The following is a 22,291-nucleotide window of genomic DNA, read 5'->3' as shown; positions in this document are numbered from 1 at the left end:
ATTCAAATTAAATAAAAACCGAAAAGTCAAAAACAATAAAAGTATTGGAAAAGGAAATACTCTACGTGGCCAAGAAGCACACCGTCTTTCCTCTTGTGTACATAGTTTATCCATCGGAAAAGAGGAAGACAAAACCCCTACTCCTAATAAGAACTCTATTTTGATTCAGTGCTAACTCTACCATAAAATAATTTTTTTTAACAAAGTAGATGAGAAGAAAATAACATAAGAGAAGCCCATACCTCTACTCGGCTTTAAAAAAAAAAATATATTGGGGTTTGCTTTGCTTTTAATAGTGTTCATGATTAGTCTCGCAAATTTGGAGATAAATTATCAATGTTTGAGTTTAAGTTTAAGTTGGACTTGTTAGAGAGATAGAGTTTCACTCCTTGTTTAATTTTATTTAAAAAAATTATAATGATGAGTTTGAGTTTGAGTTTAAGTTGGACTTGTTAAAAAGATAAAGTTTTATTCTTTGTTAAGTTTGGACTAAACAAAAATAATTTTATTTAAATATCGTGCTAACATGGAAAATTGTGGAAGCTCTAGAGGTTTCGGTTATATATATATATATATATATATATATAATATTATTTATTTATGATGTCATGGTTTGATCATCTGTCCGCCCTCGGTCGAACCAAAAAACAATTCCCCATTTCAGTTCTTTGTCCATTTCGATTTTTAGAACCATATTAGATAACTACTTAAATTGTTTTTTACTCGTTTAACTGGTATGGTTTTTAGTTTTACCACTTGAACCCTAGTTCACGGTTATATATTATATATTCATTTATTTTTCCCACCTTTAATCTTGGTTAATGAATAATGACACTTCATCTCTTCCTCTCCACTATTTACATAACAAAAAATTATAAAAAAATAATAAATTTGGATAGATATAAGAGTAACCATTTGTATAGTATAGGCAAATGAGGCGGTCGTTTAAGGCTCTAAGTAAAAAGAGTTCCAAATTTTAACCAATAGGGTTATTTCTTTCATTGTATAATATTAATTAAACACAAATATTAGCCAATAAATTAAAAAAAAAAAATTATCAAATGAAAAAAAAGAAAAAAAAAGGTTATGTCCACAATATTTTGCACAAAACTTTCATAACAAATCCTAAGTGGCAAATTGTTACTGGCTGTTATTGGTGAGCAAAAAAATAATTTCAAAAGTGTGTTCTATTTATAACTAGTAAAACTTAACATCTAAAATTTGTTATGAAAAATATTGTAAATGTAGCACTTAAAAAAAAAAAAAAAAAAAAAGCAATACACAAAAAATTTCACAACAATTTTTAACAACACTTTAGTTGGCAAACTTTTACTAATTCTCATTTAGATCCACCACTAACATTATTTTTTTACTTACTACTATCAATTTGCCACATCAACAGGTGTTTTGTCAATTTTTTTTGTGTTTATAGACTTCCTAAAACAAAAATTCTATGTGGTTTAAGTTAATTAGTAATTTTGCATCTAAACTCAATAGAATAGAGTTTAAGTAATATTTAATTTTTTTTTTTAAAGTCATATTTAATAAAATGCGTCAATTCAATGTTTGCCTTAGGCCCTTAAAGGCATCAAGCCTCTCTTGAATTTGTGTTAGCGGGTCACATTCATGTCGTGTTGAAGTAAGGGTATTTGAATACATAGTTCAACTCTAACCCAACTCATTTAATAATAGTGTCAAAAATCTTTAAGGACTTTGACCCTAACACAACCTATTTATTAAACAAATTGACTACATAACCCATTTAATAAAAAATTTTAAAAAAAAGATAAAGCAAATGGAAAGTTTTTTTCCTTCTTGTTTTAGGTAAAAGGTTAGGGACTTTAGAGGTTAAAGAAGAATTTATCAATATAACCAATAAAATTCTTTTAATTACTCCATTGTATTTAGAATCCAAATTTATGTTAGATAAAAATGATTTTTATTTATATTAATTGGATCATTTCGGGTTATTTGCGAGTTAAGTCAACATGGCATTGACTCATTTATTAATCGTGTTAAAGCGCGTCGACTCATTTTAACACAAACTCATTTACTTCTAACCCACAAATAATTGTTTCATATTAGTAGATTGTGTCCCACATTGTCACCCCTAAATAGATGAACTATGTTTGAAATTTATGTTAACTTTGAAGGATGAAAATGGAAAAATATTGATGATGCCGAAAATCGTTAGTAAGTCACACAGTCTTCACTTGCTCAAGACAACACTTGCACAACATAGAACAAGAAGATCTTAGGAGAGTACCGGTGTGGTACCGGCCAAAGACCCTCCGAAGGTTAAGTTAGCGAACTTTTTTCTCACAATTTTAGAGTGTCAGAGCTGGAGTAAATTATGCGTACCTTAGTTTAGGAGTGCTTTGGAGTTTTTATAGTAGTGTAGTACCGACTTTGTCCTTTCTTGGGGAAGAGGAACTTTTCTTTATAAGGAAGATTCTCATAAAAGTACGTATTTTACTGGATCCTTTCCATAAAGCGATTTCGTTGATTAGGTTTAATCATGAGGCGCTAGATATTTCCTTTTGAAGTTTCTTGAGGACTACTTAAACCATGTGGATGCCACGTGACCTTAACACCGTCTACTTTGTATCAGTCCGGTTTCTCATCTGTCCACCATGGAGGGTCCGTCCTCTTGCGTACACACCCTCGTCCTCTTCCATCATCTTGATCATGAGCTAAAAATACCGTTGCTCTTGACTGGTTTAGTAAAATGAGACCATCTACATCTTTTTTATCCTCTTCAATTATAAATACTAAACTAAAGACAAAAATAAAAAGGGACTATAAAAATATATTTAGAAACGATTGAATATCAGCTTTGCACTAAAAACTATTAAAAATGAATGGGTTGGTGCATAATGCTTGGTCCAAAGCTAATAGCATAAGCACATCTCCCTTGTTAATTGTTGTCTTACTTCTACCATCAAATTTTCCAACTTCATGTCTCTTGCAAATGACAACCCTCCATTTTTTCCTTCTCTTATAGGACAAAGTACAAACCCACAATTTTTGCATGGATGTGCTGATGGGATTTTAGGTGGGTGTGGGGGTCTAAACTCTGAAGTGACAAGAGCTCTAAGGCCAAGAGGTGTTAAATGGCTGCATTCAATTGAACAATAAGTCAATAAGCATAACAGCTAATTCGGCTGCACTTGTACTGGGGGCGGGCATTAAAGAATCTGGTTTGTTTTCACCAAAGATCTCATTGCCTAAAGTCTTCATATTCAGGACCAAAAAAAAAAAAAAATAGTGAAATTAATTAATGTTACTCACATAAAGTTAAAAAGAGGGCATAATGGCATATTCCAAAAACTATCCTATGTACGAACATCATTTAACATATTAAAAAATTATTTTGCTTCATTATCCATTTTTGACAACTATTTATCCATTATTGGCTGCGCAAGTCCCTTGCGTATATAATTGTCATAATACTGTTTTTGTGAGACATGTGCAATCAAGATAAGTTGTTAGAAGGAAGCGAGCGACTTAGAGGAGCATGGAACTTCTAAACAGTAATATAGGTGTTGCTTGTGCTTAGTAGTACATGGTATTAGCCCAACTATTTAGGGTGATTATTGTATCTTACCTTAAAAAATATTTGCCTTTTCATCAAAAAGGTATTTCATTCTTTTGTTTTGTTTCATTTTTGTTTTTGTTGTTCTATATGAACAAAAATGTATTTCATTCATCTCAAAGGCTAGCTAGCATCATGGATAGAGGTACATATGGACTTTGTGTGTGTGTGTTCCCCCCCCCCCCCCCCCCCCAAATTTTTTTTAAAAAAATAGTATATTAATAGGTACTAATTTTAGTAATTTTGTTCCATAAAATTACACTTTACCCCCCTTAACAATGCCATCAATTCTTTAAAAGTAATATTATAGCCACAAACTTTTTTACCACATTTTTTACAAATTATTGAAGTAACAAATTCTTATTGGTTCACACACTTGCATCACTTTTTACTTACCAATAATCACTCGCTACATTAGCAATTTGTAAAAATTTTGTAGTTTTAGCATTTTCCACCTTTTAAAGGCCATAATAAATTAATAGATTAAATCTAAAATAAAATATACAAGCCCAAAAAAATTAGCCCAACAAAAAAAATTTCCAATAAAAAAAGCAAAAAAATATTAAGCCCAACAACCTATTTTACTCAAAACAAACTACCCAACTCTTCAAAAAGTTTTAAACAAAAATCTATAGTGGTTAAGCAGTAGAGTCAAAGGCCGGAATAGCCGCACAGAGCGAGCAGTAGAGCCGCTGCCCCTAACTCTAAATCCTAGCTCCGTTCCTAGCTAGCATTTGAGTTACATTGTGGACTGTGAAAGGAATACTTTATATGCTTCATGTTCATGTGCAATTGTGCATGAGATAATTATTACAATAAATATAAGGGTTTGCGCTCTACGGGTTATGAGAGATATTGGTAAGAGTCCTTGTCCTAGCACCCAAAGAGAAGCAGTTCGAGCGATAGCCCTAGTAAGGCCCGTGTGATATATGTGATATTATCCATTGTTGTTATGTGGTGTGGGGTCGATGAGAGTCCACACCGGAGACCCCATTTTTTTCATTAGAAACAAAAAAAAAAAAAAAAAAAAAAAAAAAAAAAAAAAAAAAACAACAACAACAACAACAATGTTGTGAGAGGAGTGTTTTATATGATGTTCAAGATAATTATTACATTGTATCACAAAGTACCTGGTGTGTTGTTGTTGTTATTGTGTGGGATCCATAGATTGTAAAAGGGATGCTCATGCTATTGTGGGGGATGCTGCATATAGATGAGATAGTTATTACTTATTATTGTTTTGAGTAACGTTAAAAACAAAAAAATTGTCAAAATCTTTTTTCATAATTTTATAAGATAGATAAGATGTGAGTAGAACATTAATTGTAGATGAACCAAAACCAATACTACTTTATTATGTGTCAATCAAAATAAGTCATAAATGGAGACATATTAATTCTCACCTCATGTAGCATGCCTTTCATGAGTCTATGGATCCCATAAATGTGAGGTCCATGGCTTATGAGAGATCGATTTCATGGAGTCCATAGACTTGTAAGATGCTGACTCCACAGAGTTGATGTATAAATATTTATGATCACGAATGAGGTTTCTGCTTTAACTTGTTGGAATTGGCACCCATTGTGATGTTTAGTGTGAGGCGCTCAAGAGTTATTCTGGGACCTTAACAAATTCTACACTTATCTTCACAATTATCCTATGTGTGTTAAAAACAAAAAATTGTCACAATTTTTTTCATAATTTTATAAGATAGATAAGATGTGAGTAGAACATTACTTATACATGAACCAAAACTAATACTACTTTATTACGTGCCAATCAAAATAAGTCATATCTAGAGACATATTAATGACCATCTCATGTAGCATGCCTTTCACAAGCCTATGGATCCCACAAATGTAAGGTCTATAGGCTTATGAGAGACCAACTCCATGGAGTCCATAAACTTGTAAGATGAATGAAAAGAGTCGACATATAAACATTTACGACCACAAATGAGATTTCTACTTTAACTCGTTGGAATTAGCATACTTTGTGATGCTTAGTGTGAAGTGTTTGTTATTCTAGGACCTTAACCAATTCCATACTTATTTTCACGACTATCATGTGACTTGTGATTGGTTGCTTGTCTTTTTCACATAAAATCACTTTTCTACCACTCACAATCATCCATATTGGATAGTTGTGAAAATGAGGGTGGAATTGGTTGTGGTCCAAGAATTTTTCGATGTTTAAAGCAAAGCCCACCTTTTCCTCCCCATTTATTTATTAAGTAGTGGTTATTACACATACCTTAATGCAATAATATTTATCCTTATAAGTGCATTCCAAACAAGTAATTGATGTGATGAGCAGTCATTAGTAAGAGAAAAGTAATGATAGTGATAAATTCATATAAGAACTAGTAAAAAAGTTGCTACAGTAACATTTGTAAAATAAAATAAAAATAGTTTGTGATTATAATACTACTTGTACAAGATTTATTGTTTTTGGCTGATCGTATTTAGTTTGGTGAAAAATGTTTAATTTTATGTTTTCAACCACATTTTTACCCCAAAAAAAAAAACAAATTAATTATTATTTTAAAGTTACGGGCGCTATTAGAGTATTTTTTTAATGAACCGTTTTAGGAAAGTTTTAACACTACTTTCATGGAAAATCTAAAAAACTACTATATAAAGAATCCATTTTTTTTTTCTTTTTCATAAAAATTTTCGAAAAATATATCCTAAAGGAATGTACTTCTAGTTCTTGTTATCCACTCCAAATGGCCAGATAAGTTATGAAACGGATGCCAAACTCCCAAAGCTAGTAGCCATCTTAAAATCACCTGACTTGTTCCCACAAAGATAGAGTTACATGTTTCCAATGACGGGGCGAGTACAGTCACTTTATAACTATAACTATAACTATAATCTCTCTTTCTTTCTGTTTGGAGAAGAAACTCTCCGATTCGACGAGGCAGAGGGACAAGAGAATTTTGACAATTTCCAAGTATCATCACAACTCAGAAATCCAAAAATGTTATTCCCACACGAACGTACGATCATCGAACGGCCATGGCTATTGCCTCAGATTTTTAGACAGAGATAGAGATAGCTCTCATTCACCTCAGATTCAGATAGAGATAGAGATAGCTCTTAGTCGCCTTAGATTTTTAGATAGAGATAAAGATAGCTCTCAATCACCCCAGATTTTCAGACTGAGATAGAGATAGCTCTCAGTTGCCCCTCAGATTCAGACTGAGATAGAGATATCTCTCAGTCACCTCAGATTTTTAGACCAAGATGGAGATAGCTTTCAGTCGCCTCAAATTTTTAGACCGAGATGGAGATAGTTCTTAGTCTCCTAAAATGCTTAAAATGAGCCGGATATAGTTCTCAGTCAACATTCCAAATCGAGCGAATATAGTTCTCGATTGCCTCATGAGTATTCAAGATGTAACTCAGGTTCATCAATTATCAAGTAGGTCAAGTATTCATAGTTCTCATTTTTCAAAACAATAAAACGCTAGTTCTATGTCCCAAGGTTTTATGTTCTAGGGCTAGGAAATCTTTGAAAAGTCAACCTCAATTAAATTATGGTTTCTAAAATCAATGTTTTTGCTTTATATTGACATTCGCTTCACAAGCTCTGTCAATAAGGGGCATTCTGTAGACACTCGATTTTGCACCCATAATTTAATCTTAGAAGTTGATTAAAATGACCATTCATATACCCAAAAATCATAGTTGCATTACATGTATTAATTCATTCATTGTATATCATAAAAATGATATTGAGATTTTAACGGTCGCGACGGTATGCTCGATTCCTAAATCGGACCGTCAGATTGAAAGATATCACATGATCAATTTTTCACAGTTTACATGCATTCTATTTAGGTGGAACCGATCACGTGTGATTGATTTAAATTAATTCTGATTGGTTAAACAATTGAAATTAATTAAATAATTTTGTGATTGGTTGTTGGTTTTTGTCAAAAATAAGCCTGCTTGCATAGGAATAAAATGGATAATCAGATAATACAGAAATTGTTGATAATTAAGTCTTTTTAGAATATTTATCTATCAGATAATTATTACTTTAAAGACCTGATTATCAAGGTAAAATGGATTAATTTTAGAATATGAGTTAAAAATGCGTCTAAGTGCAATTCCTGGCTTAGAAAATCCTCAAAAAAGAGTTTAAATCAAACTAAAATTGGAAGAGGGGCTTGGCATCCAAGAGAGCCAATCAGCACTCTTGGAGTGCTGATTGGTACAGACTTAAGGCCCAACCCGGCAACCCTCTAATTAAGATAAAACCCATCTATTTCGAATTTTTGGGGATAACAACGCATTCTAATTCGTATTCGATCTTATTCTGGAAGCCTTGGCTTTAGGAATTTCTTTCTTGTAAGTAATAAATATTTTAGATCTCAAAGAAGTGAAAATTTCTTTGATTTATAAAGTATTCTTCCATTGAAGGGTACATTCATGCAAGTAGGTATTTAATTTCATTCTTGTGTTTATCTTTTCCCTTTCTTAATTAATATATGTGTGTTGTTCATTGCATGGTATTCATGAATATGTGTTTGATTTCATTGTCAATACGATCTTGTTCACAATTTATATATGCCATGTTCACATGTTTAGTTGGATTTTTCTTTAGTTGATTAGCATGTTTATGAATTAGTTCTTCTTTAAATTTCAAAATCCACAATTAATCACTAAAACTTTTTTTTTTTCAAAACAAGAACGGATTTGTATTTTCAATAAATACAGATCTGAAATTTTTTCTGAAAATTTTCTAAAATTTTTTCTAAACAAAAAACAGATTTGTATTTTCATTAAATACAGATCTAATTTTTTTTTAAAATTAAAAAAAAAAAAAAAAAAAAACAGATCCATATTTTCATTAAATACAGATCTGAAATTTTTTCTGAATAAAAAATTGGTCTGTATGTTCATTAAATACAGATTTGAATTTTTCAAGCATACAAAATAGATTTGTATTTTCATTAAATACAAATTTGAGCTTTTTTTATAATAAAAAACGGTTTTCTTCTTAAATAAAAATTGCAGATTTTGAATCTTTAAAGAGTGAATTTATATTGAATTTAGGGATTTTAATATGTCATTGTAATGTCATGCATCTTTTAAAAGGGTATATAGTGGTCATTTAGAGTCTAGAAGACCAAACTCCGTCTTGGCGGAATGGGTGCCTAACACCTTCCCATTCTGTAACCTAACCCCCGAATCTAGATTTTGGTTCGTAGATAGTGCTTTATCTTTTCTTTTAGATTGTAATCTAGGAAACAAAGCTTTGTAGTCTTTTACAAGATTGTAATTTAGGAGACAAAGCCTTGTATATTTCATTTATTAGATTGTAATTCATTTAAATAAATAAGAAGTAGCCCTTGACATCCCCAGCGGAGTCGCCACTGTGAGAGATCGGAAAATTTCGAGGGCTCTTAAAAAGAGATTTGGGTGCTTGGAGCACATCTCTTTTGGGTAATTATGTGGAGTCGCCACTTATTTTTTGTTACAAAAAATAAGAAAAAAGAAAAAAAATACGTATGATACATATTTGAATAATACAACTTCTTATTTATTTAAATGAATTACAATATAATAAATGAAATATATAAGGCTTTGTCTCCTAAATTACAATCTAGTAAAAGACTTTCCTAGATTACAATCTAAAAAAGGAAAATTATAGGCTTTGTTTCCTAGATTACAATCTAAAAGAAAAGATAAAGCACTATTTACAAACCAAAATCTAGATTTGGGGGCAAGGTTACAAAATGGGATGGTGTTAGACACCCATTCTACCAAAACGAAGTCTGGTCTTCTAGGCTCTAAATGATAGTTTATATACCCATTTAAATGATGCATGACATTACAATGACATATTAAAATCCCTACATTCAATATTAATTCACTCTCTAAAAATTCAAAATTTGCAATTTTTATTTAAGAAGAAAACCACTTTTTATTATAAAAAAAAGTTCAGATCTGATATACCTACTTGCGTGAATGTACCCTTCAATGGAAGAATACTTTAGAAATCAAAGAAATATTCACTTCTTTGAGATCTAAAATATTTTTTACTTACAAAAAAGAAATTCTTAAAGCCAAGGCTTCCAGAACATCTTTAACGTAAGAGGAGCAAAAAAGTCAGAAAAAGAAGGACTCTGATTTCTGATGTTTTTCCTCTATTTATAAAGGTTGGATGGTTGAAAATTAAGCTGAATAAGATCATATATGAATTAGAATGTGTCGTTATCCCCAAAAATTCGAAATAGATATGTTTAATCCTAATTAGAGGGTTCCCGTGCTGGGCCTCAAGTCTGTGCCAATCGGCACTCCAAGAGTGTCGTTGGCCCTCTTGGATGCGGAGCCACTCTTCTAATTTTTTTTTGATTTAGACTCTTTTTTGAGGATTTTCTAAGTTGGGAATTGCACCTAGACGCGTTTTTAACTCATATTCTAAAATTAATCCCTTTTATCTTGATAATTAGGTCTTTAAAGTAATAATTATTTGATAGATAAATATTCTAAAAAGACTTAATTATCAACAATTTCCTTATTATCTGATTATCCATTTTATTCCCATGAAAGCAGACTTATTTTTGACAAAAACCAACAACCAATTTGAAAATTATTTAATTAATTTTAATTATTTAACCAATCAGAATTAATTTAAATTAATCACACGTAATCGGTTCCACCCAAACAAAATGCATGTTGACCGTGAAAACTTGATCATGTGATATCTTTCAATTCGACGGTTCGATTTGGGAATCGGGCATACCGTCACGATCGTTAGAATCTCAAGATCATTTTTATGATATACAATGAATGAATTAATGCATTCTAGTCATTTTCCAAGATTAAATTATGGGTGCAAAATTGAGTGTCTACAACTTTAGTTGGCAAACTTTTACTAATTCTCATCTAGATCTACCACTAACATCATTTTTTTACTTACCATTATCAATTTGCCACATCAACTGGTGTTTTGTCAAATTATTTGTGTCTATAGACTTCCTAAAACAAAAATTCTATGTGGTTCAAGTTAATTAGTAATTTTGCACCTAAACACAAAAGAATAGAGTTTAAGTAATATTTGAATTTTTTTTAAAAAGCCATATTTAATAAAATGCGTCAATTCAATGTTTGCCTTAGGCCCTTAAATGCATCAAGCCTCTCTTGAATTTGTGTTAGCAGGTCACGTTTGTGTCATGTTGAAATAAGGGTATTTGAATACATAGTTCAACTCTAACCCAACTCATTTAATAATCATGTCAAAAATCTTTAAGGACCTCAACCCTAACACAACCTATTTATTAAACAAGTTGACTACATAACCCATTTAATAGAAAATTAAAAAAATAATAATAATAAAGCGAATGCAAAGTTTTTTTCCCTGTTGTTTTATGTAAAAGGTTAGGGACTTTAGAGGTTAATGAAAAATTTATCAATATAACTGATGTGGATAAAAATAGAGATTACTCACAATAAGACAAGCCGACGGTTAAAAGTGGACGGATACAATTAAACGTGTCAGCCTTCATTTGAAGACTATCAACGAAAGGGATATGTAGGGAGAGGCACCGGCAAGGCATACCCTAAGGCTGACGGGATCATGAAGCTGGAAGGATCATAAAGCTGACGAGATTAAGACTGAAGGTGCAGGGTAAGCTGACGACCTTAGTAAAGTATTGTTTGCCAATCACGATTGCATATATAAGGAAATGTCTTACTCTCCACGTTTTGTGATACCCAAGAGGGATTCTTATATGGAAAGAATCCCGCAAAATACGCCCAAGAAGACTTCTATAAGGAAAATACTTCTATTCTAAGGAAAAGAGGTCAACCCTTTACTACTATAAAAACCCAAGCACCCTCGCAAACCAAGGTACGTATAATTTACCCTCTTTAGCACTCTAGAGTTGTGAGAATAATTCTAACTTGAACTTCGGAGGGTATTTGGCCGGTACCACACCGATGCTCTCTGTTAGGTCTTCTCTTTTTGTTGTGTAGGTGCTGTTTCAATCGTGTGAGGACTGTGTGGCTTACTGATGATTTTTTCAGCATCATCAGTTGGCGCCGTCTGTGGGAAAGGATTGTAAACCATATTATCTCTTCCCGGACAAAAGAATTGCATGGTGCTCACTCGCTCAATGTTAACCACTAATGATGTTCAAGAAGAAGAACCACCCATGACCGCCCTCGAGAGACAAGTTAAAACTCTCGCCATTGCCATGGAACACCTCACCAAACGAAATCGCGACCTGGAAGAGCAGTTGCCCCAGAAAAATACAGCACCGGACAACCAAGGAGCAGATCAAGAAGGAACCACTGCTGATAGAAGGAATCAAGAGGGACCTCAGGCCAGTAACGCCCCAAGCAGACTGGAGCAACAGAACGTGAGCCTCCCCTTCCTCGCAGATATGGCTCCGCCACCTATTATCGCGGAGATGCAGGCAATGAAGGAACAAATGGAAATTATGATGAACGCTCTCAAGGGACGAATGTCTAGCGATCTTGACGACCTTGTTAACCAAACTGACTCACCATTCACCGCCTCTGTCAACTCCTTCCCCCTGCCGAGTAAGTTCCGTATGCCACGATAGATAGTTATGACGGGGTCAAGGACCCTTTAGACCACCTAGAGACCTTTAAAACCTTGATGCACCTTTAAGGAGTAGCAGATGCGATCATGTGTAGGGCCTTTCCTACAACGCTGAAGGGTGCGACAAGAATTTGGTTCAGCCAATTGACGCCCAACTCCATCAGCACCTCAAGGAGCTAAGCGCTCAATTTACTACGCACTTCATTGGAGGACATAGGTATAAGAAGTCTACGGCTTACTTGATGAGCATCAAGCAGCGAGAGGAAGAGACGTTGAAGTCCTACATATCCCACTTCAATAAAGAGGCACTCTCGATCGATGAAGCCGACGACAAGATACTTGTAGCAGCATTCACTAATGGGCTGAAGAAGGGTAAGTTTTTGTTCTCCCTGTACAAAAACGACCCGAAGACCATGTCTGAGGTGCTTTACAAGGCCACCATGTATATGAACACTGAAGACGCGTTGTTGGTCCGAGAAGAAAGACCTAAGGAAAGAGAGAGGCAAGAAGACACCTGGTAGGACCAAGGTCGGAAGAAGGCAAGGACAGGAGACCGAAGGGATGAAAGACGCCCTAAGCCCCTGGGGGGAAGATTCACAAGTTTCACTCCATTGACCGCCTCGATAGATCAAGTCCTAATGCAGATTAAGGACAAGGGGGCTTTGACGTTCCCTAGAAAGCTGAAGGGTGATCCCAAAAAAACGGTCTAGGGATAAATATTGCCGCTTCCATCGTGACCATGGTCACGACATGGCCGATTGCTATAACCTAAAGCAGCAGATTGAGGCCTTTATCAAACAAGAAAAATTGCAGAAGTTCATTAGTAAGGAGAGAACGGATCCACCCCCACAAGACCAACACCCCCGGCGGGATAATGAGCGACCGAGACCCCCCATAGAGGACATAAGGATGATTGTGGGAGGAACAACTGCCGCTTGGTTGTCCAAAAAGGCCCACAAAACCTACCTTAGGATGATACAAAATGTTCAGCTGATGGGAGTCGTGCCAAAGATAGCACGGAGAGAAGGCCCCATTATCGGGTTCTCAGAAGAAGATGCACGACGTCTTCACCACTTGCATGACGATGCGCTTGTCATCAGCATACGGGTAGGAGACTACAACATGCACCGAGTGTTAGTCGACAACGACAGCTCAGTAGATATCCTATACTACCCGGCATTCCAGCAGATGAGGATCGACAATGAACGATTGATTCCGACGAACGCCCTGCTCGTTGGCTTTGGAGGGAGCTGGGTATTCCCCCTAAGCGCGGTCACATTGCCCGTAATGGTAGGCGATTACTCCTAGCAGATCATCAAAGACGTAACATTCCTGGTGGTCGATTGCTTGTCTGCCTACAACGCTATCCTAGGATGACCCACACTCAATTCATGGAAGACAGTAATTTCAACCTATCACCTAATGGTTAAGTTCCCTACCGACTATGGAGTGGGAGAGCTGCGCGGAAGTCAAGTGGCCGCACGGGAATGCTACGTGGCCATGATAGAAATGGAGGATCAGGTCCAGGCCATGAATATAGAAGAGCACCGAATGGTGACGGAGCTAGTAGAGAAACTTGAAGAGATACTCCTTGACAATTTTGATCCTGACCGAATAAGCAAAATTGGAACCCTCGCTAATCCCGCAGTCCGCCAAGAGCTTATAACCTTTCTCAGGAGTAATCGGGATGTATTCACTTGAAGCCATGAAGACATGCCAGGGATAGACCCTTCGGTCATGGTACATAGGCTGAATGTATCGTTTTCCTTCCCACCCGTTTGACAGAAGAAAAGGGTGTTTGCCCGGAGCGAGATCAAGCCATAGTGGAAGAAGTTCGCAAACTACAAGAGGCAAGTTTCATTAGGGAAGTCTACTGCCCCAATTGGCTGGCAAATGTAGTAATTGTTAAAAAAGCTAGCGGGAAATGGCGGATGTGCGTGGACTTCACCGACCTTAACAAGGCTTGCCCCAAAGACAGTTATCCCCTCCCAAGAGTCGACGTTCTAGTAGACTCTACGGCTCGGCACCAATTGTTAAGCTTTATGGGCGCTTTTTCGGGTTACAACCAAATCCGAATGCACGACACCGATCAGGAAAAAACCTTGTTTGTAACCAGTCAAGTCCTCTTCTGTTATAAAGTAATGCCCTTCGGCCTAAAGAATGTGGGTGCAACGTACCAATGGCTTATGAACAAAATGTTCGCGTAGCAAATTGGGAGGAATGTCCAAGTCTATGTTGACGACATGCTGGTAAAAAGCCGAAGGGAGGAGGATCACCTGGCAGACCTCAAGGAAACATTCGACACCCTTCGTTCTTATAACATGAAGCTCAATCCAGGAAAATGCGCCTTTGGAGTAACGGCAGGAAAATTCCTAGGATTTATGGTGTCTCAAAGGGGGATTGAGGCCAACCTGGACAAGATCCTGGCCATTATGGAGATGGCACCACCGAGAAATGTAAAGGAGGTACAAAACCTCAATGGAAAGATAGCAGCACTAAATAGGTTCGTATCAAGGGCAACGGATAAATGTTTGCCTTTCTTCCACACGCTAAAGAGATCATTTGAGTGGACAGCCGAATCTCAACAGGCATTCGAGGAGTTGAAGGCCTATCTCTCCTCCCCGCCGCTGCTAAGTCCATCGCAGCTAGGGGAAGAGCTTTTCCTCTACCTGGTCGTTTCCCCCGCAGCCATCAGCGTTGCCTTAGTCAGAGAAGAAGAAAGAGTGCAAAAGCCCGTAACTACACGAGCCGAGCACTTCGCGGTGCCGAAGAAAGACACCCACCTATGGAGAAACTCGCCTTTGCATTAGTAATGGCAGCTAGCAAGCTCAAGCCATACTTTCAAGCCTATACGGTGAACGTTCTGACCGACAAACCCTTGCGACGGGCGATGAGCAATCCTGAAGCTGCGGGTCGACTAGCGCTATGGGCTATAGAGTTGAGCGAGTTTGATATCTAGTATCGCCCACGGACTGCCATCAAAGGACAGGTCGTCGCGGACTTCATAGCAGAGTTCACTCATAACGAAGACAAGGGGGCAGAAGAGTTCCCTCATTGGAGCATATATACGGACGGATCATCCAACAGACAAGTCGGGGGAGGGGGGGGCCAGCATCGTACTACTGTCGCCCGAAGGAGATATAGTTGAATGTATGGTCCGTCTCGACTTTCCCACTACCAACAATAAATCAGAGTACGAAGCGTTAGTAGCAGGCCTCGACCTTGCCAAAGCAGTAGGAGCCGCGAGCGTAGTCGTTTGCTGCGACTCTCAGGTCATTGTTAACCAAGTAAATGGAGACTATGAGTGCAAGGGCGAAAGGATGAAGATGTACCTTAATCAAGTAAGGGTAAGAGTAGACGACCTAGAGGCCAAAATCGTCCAAATCCCTAGAGGAGAAAATGAGCAAGTCGATCGCCTTGCCAAGGCCGCTTTAGCAGAACATATGATCATCCCTGGTAATGTACTCTCTTTTTTTCAGCTTTCTCCACTAATAGATTCCAGCAACGTACAGGAGATAGGCTCTGAAAGTAACTAGACCGCACCGTTAGTTTCATACTTAAAGAACGGGGTCTTGCCAGATGGAAAGGAGGCTACGAGAAAGTTGAAGGTCCAGGCGGCAAGATTCGTCTTGATAAGAGAAGTCCTGTACAAAAGAGGCTTCTCCCATCCATATTTGAGATGCTTAGGTACGGAAGAGGCAAACTATGTCATGAGGGAGGTACACGAGGGGATCTGCGGGAACCATTCAGGGTCAAGGTCATTAGTGCACAAGCTTGTGCAAGCAGGGTACTATTGGCCCACCATGCAGAAGGATGCCGAGGCTTATGTCAAGACCTATGATAAATGCCAAAAATTCAGCAATATTATTAGACAACCAATCAAATAGCTGATCCCGATGACGTCCCCATGGCCGTTCGCTCAGTGAGGATTAGATATTATGGGACCGTTCCCTATGGTAATACGACAGCTGAAGTTCCTGGTAGTGGGCATTGACTACTTTACAAAGTGGGTGGAAGCTGAAGCTTTGGCCACCATTATGGAGAAGAACGTACGGAGTTTTGTCTGGAGATGCATCATATGTAGGTTTGGCATTCCTAGAGTCTTTGTCTCGGATAACGGGAGGCAACTCGACAACAACTCCTTCCGGGATTTTTGCTTTCAGTTAGGGATAAAGAACCACTACTCCTCCCCCGCCCACCCTTAGGCTAATGGCCAGGTCGAAGTCACAAACCGATCCTTGCTTAAGATTATCAAGACTCAACTCAAGGGGGCAAAGGGTATATGGCCTGAAGAGTTGCCAAGCATACCATAGGCATACAGGACGACGGCGAGGACGCCTACAGGAGAGACACCATTTCGGCTAACGTACAGGAATAAAGCAATTATACCAGTCGAGGTCGGACTTACAGGCTACAGAGTGCATAACCACGATGACAGCAACAACGACGAGGCCATGCGTCTACAACTTGACCTAGTAGATGAAGTCAGGGTGGCGGCAGAACAAAGGCTAGCATGGTACCAGGACCGCATGGCTAAGCACTACAACTCACGGGTCCGACACAGAGACTTCCAAGTTGGAGATCTCGTTCTAAGAAGAGTCATGGGCACTGTTAAAGACCCCACCCAAGGGAAGCTCGACCTCAATTGGGAAGAACCTTATTGGATCACGTCATGGCAGAGGAAAGGCACTTACCATCTAGAAACTTTAGACGGACAGAAGCTACCGCATCCATGGAACACCGAGCACTTGCAGAAGTATTACCAATAGAGATGGCGACATGAAGACCAACCCTTTCTTTTTACAGTTCATCGTATTTAATTTTTATACTCCTCAATTCTATCATTTACTTTAGTTTTTGCTACAATATCTTTTTAAAACCCAAAGGGCAGGAACTTTTTTCTTTTTTAAGAGCTACTTTTTCTATGAATGCATAAGAGGAGTTTATTCAGAATTAATTGAAGTTTCTTTCTACAAGTTAATAGTCTGCACAAAGTGGACGACCTTAAGTCCATAAAATGGATGATCCTAAGTCCATAAAATGGACAACCTTAAAGTCCACACAAAACGGACGATCCTAAGTCTATAAAGTGGACGACCTTAAAGATCACACAAAGTGGACGACCTTAAAGTTTACACAAAGTGGATGACCTTAAGTTCACACAGTGGACGGTTCTATGTCCATAAAACGGACGACCTTGAGTTCACAAAAAGTGAACAATTCTAAGTCCATAAGATGGACGAACCCACCCCAAAAAAAGGATAAAACGCTGTTAAAGTCCCTCAAAAAGAGGAAATTATAAAAGTGACAGGTTCGACAAGTCCTTATAGTGGACGGGAGCTAAAAGCTGACAGTCTCACCAAATGGATGAGACCCTCATAAAACCAACGGTCCTACAAAAATGAAAGGTCATTAAGTCCATAGTATGAATGGAAGCTAAAGGTTGACGGTCTCACCAAATGGATGAGGCCATCATAAAACCAACGGACCTACAAAAATGAAAGGTCATTAAGTCCATAGCATAGACGGAAGCTAAAAGCTGAAGGTCTCACCAAATGGATGAGACCATCATAAAACCAACGGACCTACAAAATGAAAGGTCATTAAGTCCATAGCATGGACAAAGGCTAAAAGATGACGATCTCACCAAATGGATGAGACCATCGTAAAACCAACGGGCTTACAAAAATGGAAGGTCATTAAGTCTACAGTATGGACGAAAGCCAAAAAGCTGACTGTCCCACCAAATGGATGAGACCATCATAAAACTAACGGGCTTACATCAAGTCCATAAAATGACTGAAAATTAGAAAGCCGACGGTCACATTAAAGTAAGTGAAATTGTAAAAGTAATGTCTATTGATGGACGAGGCTGTTAAGCTAACGGGCTACCAAAAGCGACGGAATCATTAAACACGACATGGATAAAACTACAAAGCCAACGGGCCTAGAAAAAATGACATTCCTTACAAGACGAGCAAGGTCATAAAGTTAGCAACATAATCAAATACCCAAGGGCAAAGCTCGTAAAACCAACGAGATTATCAAACTTAAAAGGATAAGATGGACGGGCTCATAAATCGCACGAAGCCCATACCACCGGAGTTTTCGAACAAGTCCAAAAAAATGACGGGATTCCCAAAACAGACGGGAATACTTACCAGGACTTCGCCTAACACAATCACTGAATAAAAAATATATAAACGACGGGAATAACATGCCACGTAACAAAATGAACTGTATACAAATAAAAGCCCAAAAAACCAAAGGGGCACTTAAACAATTGTTTAAAAAGTAATTGAAATACACATTAAACGATTGTTTGCAACATAATTGAAATACAAATAAAGAAACTAAGTAGCAGGAGTGTCAGTAGGGTTCCCATCATCTTTTTGATTTTCAACATCTACAATCACAGTCAGAGAGTTGGAAGTAGGAGTAGGAGGAGGATTTGCAACAGGCTGGGTGAGAACAACGACACCATTATCCTTTGGAGAAGGATTAGACTTAGGGGAGCCGTCACCTTCATCATCCATTGTAATTCCAGATAAGTCCAGTTCTGGGAAACCTGACGCAACTTGTTTAAGGCAATCATCAAACCCAGTGCCATAATACTTAGCACAAGAGTCAATGAATGATTGCGACGCTTTAAATTCTCGAACGACGTCAATCCCAACCGTCTCCACCCTTTTGCTTAGATCCATCACCTCCTACTGCAGCTTTTCTTTCTGACGGTCAGCCTCCTTCAGCTTCCTCCTGACTTCCTTCAACTCACTGTTTAAAGTGCGGACAGCCTCCTTGTATTGCCCCTGTTCATTCATCAAATTTATATTATGTTTCCGGACCCGGGTGACGACCCCCTCCTTGGCAACACAATGGTCCTGAAGGGCCTTGACGCGCACCAATGCCTGAGAAAAGAACACAGGTGTCAGTCAAAGTTAATCAAAACGAAATAAAACCAACTTGACCAAAAGGCAGCAAGCATACCCTGGTGAGATAAAAAAAAGCCGACGCCCCTAAGTCCTTTGTCCCCAACAAGTCGCAAGGCCATATATCCATCGGTTTTATGAAGGACCCTACCTCCCCGACGGCATAGTCCTTATGGGTCAAGAGGCAGTAAGGGCCCTCGATGACAGGACCTGAGGAAGTCATTACCCCCTTACCCGCACCGTGGCTTGTCTTAAGGGGAGATTTTTCCTTTGGAGCATTGTCCCCAGGAGTGACGGCAGCCTTCTTGGACGGATGGTTGTCACTCCCGTCGGGCTTCCTTTTTGCAGCCTTGATGACGGTCTTAGGGGTTGACAAGGTTTCCCCCCTGCCTCCTTTGCCTTCTTTTCCTCCTTTTTGCAGGCTACAGCAGCCCTCACTCTTTGCTTAGTAGACTCCATCTCTGCACAAAATAACTAACAATTATTACAACCAACGGGAGGGGTAAACCGACGAAGGCAACAAAGAGTTTACTCAAGTCAGCGAGAGAAATCGTCTAATCTCCTAGCTTCAGCTGACGATTTCGGGCCCCCGCAGTATAAATGGAGGGTGTCAAGGGTGATTAGGTCCTGACACTTTTGCTAATCTAGTGGAATGTTAAGAACCCGACGGATGAACTCCTCCTGTTCGTCAATTATGTGGGGACGAGTATTAGCTGAAAACAAGGGAAAGAGTGTTAGAAGCGTCACCACAAAACAAGAGAAAAATGGTTGACGAGATTAACCTGAATCCCTGACAAAAGCCCAAGTATTGTCAAAGTAACCATGAGGCATCGTCGCCCATTCCTCCTGATAGCATACCCAATCCGTCCCTTCAACAAAGAAATACCTACTTTTTCAGTTCCTATTGGAATCTGGCATATCCCATACTAGCCTCAAACCTTTCTCCCGAGCATTAAAATGGTATGTCCCCCTTAGAAGATGCGATGTGATGGGGTCTGTAGCAATAAAAAAACTCGTCCAAGGTAAGTTGACGGTTTCCTCCACTAAGACGACCCCATAGGATTTCAGCACTTATAAAAATTCTCCAAGCATTCGAAGCAATTTGAGTAACGGACAGACCCAGAAAATCAGCCAGTAGACGATGTAAGGTCGTCAACGGCAATCTAAGCCCCGCAGCAAACATGGCATCATACATGCCAACGTTAGCGGTTCTCCCTAAGTAACATCTCTCGTTCTCTCTAGGAAGATGGATTGGGTTGTGGTCTGGAATTTGATAATGGGCACACAACTCCTTAAAAAATTTATCGCTCATCATAGGTAAAAACTTGTTGACGGCCCAATCCTTAGGAAGAATGAAAGGACGATTATCCCCGGGACCCTCTAAGGTCCCTTCACTGAATTCCTCGTCACTGTCATCATCATCCCCGTCACCATCAACATCGTCCCTGTCTCTTCCACTTCCCTTTTTTCCCTCTTCTACTTCATCCTCTCGTTTGTCTTCCGCCTCCTCACCCCCCTCAGCATAACTCTCGATATCACCGTCGGGAGATTGGGCTGACGTCTCTCTCTTTGAAGAAGGTGAGAAGTCCTATGACTCATCACCAGAACCAAAGGCCTCGTCGTAGCCCGCTCCTTCGCGGACTGACGACTCCTCACACGACGCGTCACTTGACATCTGACTACCTACAAGTGACGGATCCAATCTAAGTACCTAAGCTGACGTCCTCACTAAGGAATTATTCAGCCATAAGCAAAAATGCAAAAAAGAAGAAGAATAGGAAATGGAACTTACTGGTAAGTTGAAGAAGAACAGCCTCAAGGATAGCGACGGACAAGCTGACGGAAGTAGGAATGAGTTGACGAAATTGAGGGCGACGGGCTCTCTCTCTCGAAGATCAGCAAGGATGAAATAGAGAAAATGAGGAGGAGGCGCCATTTATATATAGAATAGAAGTGTGCGGAAGATGAAGCGACGCCCTTGTCAGAAGCGGAGCCAATGAGAACGCGCCATTTGTCCAGAGCATTAAATGTACGGCGGCTCGAGGAGTTCCTCGTAAATGATTTTCCCGCTCCCATAAAGAATGTAATAATAATCAGTTAACAAAAACTTAACTCCATAACCCGTCAGTATAAAAAGTGACGAGGATATGGAGTAGGGGGCAACTGATGTGGATAAAAATAAAGATTACTCACAATAAAACAAGCCGATGGTTAAAAGTGGACAGATACAATTAAACGCGTCAGCCTTCATTTGAAGACTATCAACGAAAGGGATATGTAGGGAGAGGTACTGGCAAGGCATACCCTAAGGCTGATGGGATCATGAAGCTGAAGGGATCATAAAGCTGACGGGATTAAGATTAAAGGCGCAAGGTAAGCTGACGACCTTAGTAAAGGATTGATTGCCAATCACGATTGCGTATATAAGGAAATGTCTTGCTCTCCACGTTTTGTGATACCCAAGAGGGATTTCTATATGGAAAGGATCTCGCAAAATACGTCCAAGAAGACTCCTATAAGGAAAAGACTTCTATTCCAAGGAAAAGAGGTCAACTCTTTACTACTATAAAAATCCAAGCACCCTCGCAAACCAAGGTATATATAATTTACCTTCTCTAGCACTCTAGAATTGTGAGAATAATTTTAACTTGACCTTCGGAGGGTATTTGGCCGGCACCACACCGGTGCTCTCTGTTAGGTCTTCTCTTTTTGTTGTGCAGGTGCTGTTTCGATCGTGCGAGGACTGTGTGGCTTACTGGTAATTTTTTTAGCATTATCAATAACCAATAAAATTCTTTTAATTACTCCATTGTATTTAGAATCCAAATTTATGTTAGATAATAAAAATGACATTTATTTATATTAATCAGATCATTTCGGGTTATTGGCGATTTAAGTCGACATGGTATTGACTCATTTATTAATTGTGTTAAAGTGCGTCGACCCATTTTAACACAAACTCATTTACTTTAAATACTAATCCACAAATAATTGTTTCATATTAGCAGATTGTGTCACACATTGTCACCCCTAAATAGATGAACTATGTTTGAAATTTATGTTAACTGTGAAGGATGAAAATGAAAAATAATAAATACTAAACTAAAGACAAATATAAAAAGGGACTAAAAAAATATATTTAGAAACGATTGAATATCAGCTTTGCACTAAAAATTATTAAAAA

Source organism: Quercus lobata, chromosome 12, assembly GCF_001633185.2.
Source record: "Quercus lobata isolate SW786 chromosome 12, ValleyOak3.0 Primary Assembly, whole genome shotgun sequence".
Classification (NCBI taxonomy): Eukaryota; Viridiplantae; Streptophyta; class Magnoliopsida; order Fagales; family Fagaceae; genus Quercus; species Quercus lobata.
Note: the sequence above shows the minus strand (reverse complement) of the source record.